Source organism: Oreochromis niloticus, linkage group LG2 (genome assembly GCF_001858045.2).
Source record: "Oreochromis niloticus isolate F11D_XX linkage group LG2, O_niloticus_UMD_NMBU, whole genome shotgun sequence".
Lineage (NCBI taxonomy): Eukaryota > Metazoa > Chordata > Actinopteri > Cichliformes > Cichlidae > Oreochromis > Oreochromis niloticus.
The window spans coordinates 36,077,144-36,081,110 of NC_031966.2; the positions used below are offsets into that span (position 1 = coordinate 36,077,144).

The 3,967-nt window shown below is 38.3% G+C and overlaps 1 long non-coding RNA gene across 3 annotated transcripts; it reads left to right on the forward strand.

Moving 5' to 3' along the window:
- The first annotated feature begins 416 nt into the window (after positions 1-416).
- Positions 417-2,658, forward strand: LOC109195180 (uncharacterized). 3 transcript variants are annotated; one of them, XR_002056884.2, is made up of 4 exons: positions 417-1,379; positions 1,894-1,953; positions 2,051-2,141; positions 2,308-2,658. It is a non-coding gene; the product is annotated as an uncharacterized LOC109195180 (long non-coding RNA). The 3 variants fall into 3 exon arrangements; XR_002056883.2 differs by lacking the exon at positions 417-1,379 and adding an exon at positions 1,399-1,731; XR_002056882.2 differs by lacking the exon at positions 417-1,379 and having other exon boundaries at positions 1,412-1,953.
- The last annotated feature ends 1,309 nt before the right edge of the window (positions 2,659-3,967 follow it).

The following is a 3,967-nucleotide window of genomic DNA, read 5'->3' on the forward strand; positions in this document are numbered from 1 at the left end:
GAAATTTGCAGACTTGCACAGAGATGGTAAAATTATGATGACTGATAACGGAGACGAAGACAACAGACGATGAGGACAGGGAGGAACAGGGGTTTAAATGCACCGAGGAGACAGAGAACTTTTTTTTTGTCAAACTGAAAAAAATAGTTGTGATTGATAAACACTTTCTAGAAGGAAAAGTGTGAAATTTTAATTAGGCATAAAGGACTTTTCAAATTAACTCTCTTACACTGTAAAAAAAGTCAGTAAAATATACAGCAAAACACCATCAAATTCCAACGGTAATGGAGCGTAAAACCAAAAACTTCCTTTTACTGTATTAAATAGATTGAATAACCGTTAATTGTGAGACTGGATAAAACTTTGTTTTTAACTGTGATAAAATGTTGAAATTATAAATACTGTCTGTGAAAACAAATAAATATGCATACATTTTACAATTAAATATTGTAATGTTGAAAATGTCTGAAAAACTTAGATTTTACGGTATTATTTGAGTAAAACTACATCTTTTCGGGTTGTACACATTGGAATTCACAGTATAAAGCTGTAGATTTTTAAGCAAACAAAAACATTCATTTTTACAGAAGCAAGATGTTAAACAATAGGGTCCACCGTAATAATACAACCAGTAAATACCATTTTTTTAAAAAGAAAAAAAAAAAGCAAATATCAGCAGTGAAAGACAATAAAATTGATAGTATTTTTTTTATTTTAAAATTCAGATACTGATATACAGATTAAAAGTTAGGCCTGCAGTATATCATTGTTAACCTTCTGATAAAAAAATCAACAGCAAAAGAAGATGTTAAAAATAAAGTTTATGGTTGTGAATAAAATTGATTTCAATAATCTTTTTTAATTATTATTTTAAAACAACTTTATGTTGTTGTGTTTCACGCCATATTATCAGACCACCTTAAGTGGGTCCGCCTTAAATTTTGAGTTTGTGTGATCGCTGTTGATTGGTAGCTAAACTGCTGGTAAACTATGTACAGACGTTTTACGTTCGAATTGCAGAGAAAAAAAAATTCTGGTAGCAACATTGTGCAGTATGAGCGAACCATTTCACCAAAAAAAGGGGAAGCAAGGCAAGACGTGGCTGCAGCGTTCTGCAGACGTGACTTCTGATCAAATTCGAACCTCCTAAAGAAACAAAGAGCGACATTACATTGCGGGATGACGTCACCTGAAAATGACCAATAGCGCGGCGCGCTGCTGAGCTGTGTGCCAACCGCTCTTTTTTTCATGCAGGAGACTCAAGTTGGCTTCGCTAACGGACACAGTTTTGAACTCGTATATTAGCGCCATTTATTGCTGCTTGGACCACAGCATCTTCGGAATTTGTAGACATCCTGGCAGCTTACAATTAGTTCGAGGTGAGTACATGCAACTTCAAGTTATCTCTGTTATAAAAATCCACCAGCCCAGCGTTTATAGATAATTTTAGCAGTTTTTTATGAGTGAGGTTGTGAATTTAGTTAGCATTTGTGAGTTGAGTTAGCATTACTGTCAGGAGGGAAGCATTGCTCTGGATTAGTTTCTGTGTTTAGCGTGCTTAATTTGCTAGGGAGGAATTACCAAAGTACATGGAGTTATGTTAACCTGTAATTTCTGTGGTAAGGTAGTTCAGTCATCAAGGGGCTACGTGCTTCATTGTAAACTGCATCGGAATGAGCCACGTTGTTTCTTTCGGTGTATTGAAGCAGGCTGCAAGCAGACATACACCAGGTATGGCGCGTTTAAGGCTCATTTTTACCGAAGACACTCTGCCCCCACCCATGTCACTGGTGTGGCGGTGGTTTCTTCGTTTACATGTGCAATGTGTGAACGTCAGTGTCAGAACTCTCTCTTTATGATTAAAAAGGTTTGTTTTGTTCCTGCCCTTTTCAGACACTGAATTTGAGCAGAAACCATAAGGATACTCAAAGGACCTGTGACTCTCAGGAAATGGTGAGATTTCAGGTCATAATCTTTTTTTCTTTTTTTTTCCATTCAATTCATTTTCCTTTTTCCCTTTACAATATTGCTGTTTTGTTTTTGTAAACAGCATCAAATGAGAGGGACAGATGAAACAGTTTCAAGACAATGGCAGGAAAAACATGCTGAAGATTGAAACAAACCTTGGCTGGAAATATTTGGTATGTGTTTTACCGTAAATCAAATTGTTGAAAAACATTCAGCTACACTGCAACACAGGGAAACTTGATTTGCACTTATTTTGTTACTTTAATTTCTTGTCTCATTATTTTTGTCAGTTATTATTGTTTATGGTGTATGCCCTTCTTGTTTTCTTTCTGAATGCAGAAGGTATCTAGCCAGTCCACAATGAAAGCTTCGTTGCACCCCATGAGTCTTCTGGCAGAAATGATGGCGCCTGTATTCTTTGGTTTCCCTAAACATCACACCCTGCCTGTTTATACGAGGCTCTTCAATTAAGTCTGCACCCAAAGATTCAATAAGAGGTAAGCAGTGGTATTATTCAAGTTTTGCTAAAGAAAGATGGACAGGAGACACTAATCTTAATCAGCCGAGCTCAGGTTCATGTCCAGGTGAGCAGTTTCATACGCTATAAAATGTAGATTGAATGATAGGTCTCATCACCATGCATTCAGCCATTAACTTCAAGTTCTATGATAAATCAATAGGAAACTTAAATACGTTTTCCAACAAATTATGATTGTGATTAGGGCTGCGTTGTCTACAGGGAGTGCAGAATTATTAGGCAAGTTGTATTTTTGAGGAATAATTTTATTATTGAACAACAACCATGTTCTCAATGAACCCAAAAAACTCATTAATATCAAAGCTGAATGTTTTTGGAAGTTGTTTTTAGTTTTAGCTATTTTAGGGGGATATCTGTGTGTGCAGGTGACTATTACTGTGCATAATTATTAGGCAACTTAACAAAAAACAAATATATACCCATTTCAATTATTTATTTTTACCAGTGAAACCAATATAACATCTCCACATTCACAAATATACATTTCTGACATTCAAAAACAAAACAAAAACAAATCAGCCACCAATATAGCCACCTTTCTTTGCAAGGACACTCAAAAGCCTGCCATCCATGGATTCTGTCAGTGTTTTGATCTGTTCACCATCAACATTGCGTGCAGCAGCAACTACAGCCTCCCAGACACTGTTCAGAGAGGTGTACCGTTTTCCCTCCTTGTAAATCTCACATTTGATGATGGACCACAGGAGCTCAATGGGGTTCAGAACAAGGAGGCCATGTCATTGGTTTTTCTTCTTTTATACCCTTTCTTGAGTACTTGGACGCGTGTGATGGAGCATTGTCCTGCATGAAAATCATGTTTTTCTTGAAGGATGCAGACTTCTTCCTGTACCACTGCTTGAAGAAGGTGTCTTCCAGAAACTGGCAGTAGGACTGGGAGTTGAGCTTGACTCCATCCTCAACCCGAAAAGGCCCCACAAGCTCATCTTTGATGATACCAGCCCAAACCAGTACTCCACCTCCACCTTGCTGGCGTCTGAGTCGGACTGGAGCTCTCTGCCCTTTACCAATCCAGCCACGGGCCCATCCATCTGGCCCATCAAGACTCACTCTCATTTCATCAGTCCATAAAACCTTAGAAAAATCAGTCTTGAGATATTTCTTGGCCCAGTCTTGACGTTTCAGCTTGTGTGTCTTGTTCAGTGGTGGTCGTCTTTCAGCCTTTCTTACCTTGGCCATGTCTCTGAGTATTGCACACCTTGTGCTTTTGGGCACTCCAGTGATGTTGCAGCTCTGAAATATGGCCAAACTGGTGGCAAGTGGCATCTTGGCAGCTGCACGCTTGACTTTTCTCAGTTCATGGGCAGTTATTTTGCGCCTTGGTTTTTCCACACGCTTCTTGCGACCCTGTTGACTATTTTGAATGAAACGCTTGATTGTTCGATGATCACGCTTCAGAAGCTTTGCAATTTTAAGACTGCTGCATCCCTCTGCAAGATATCT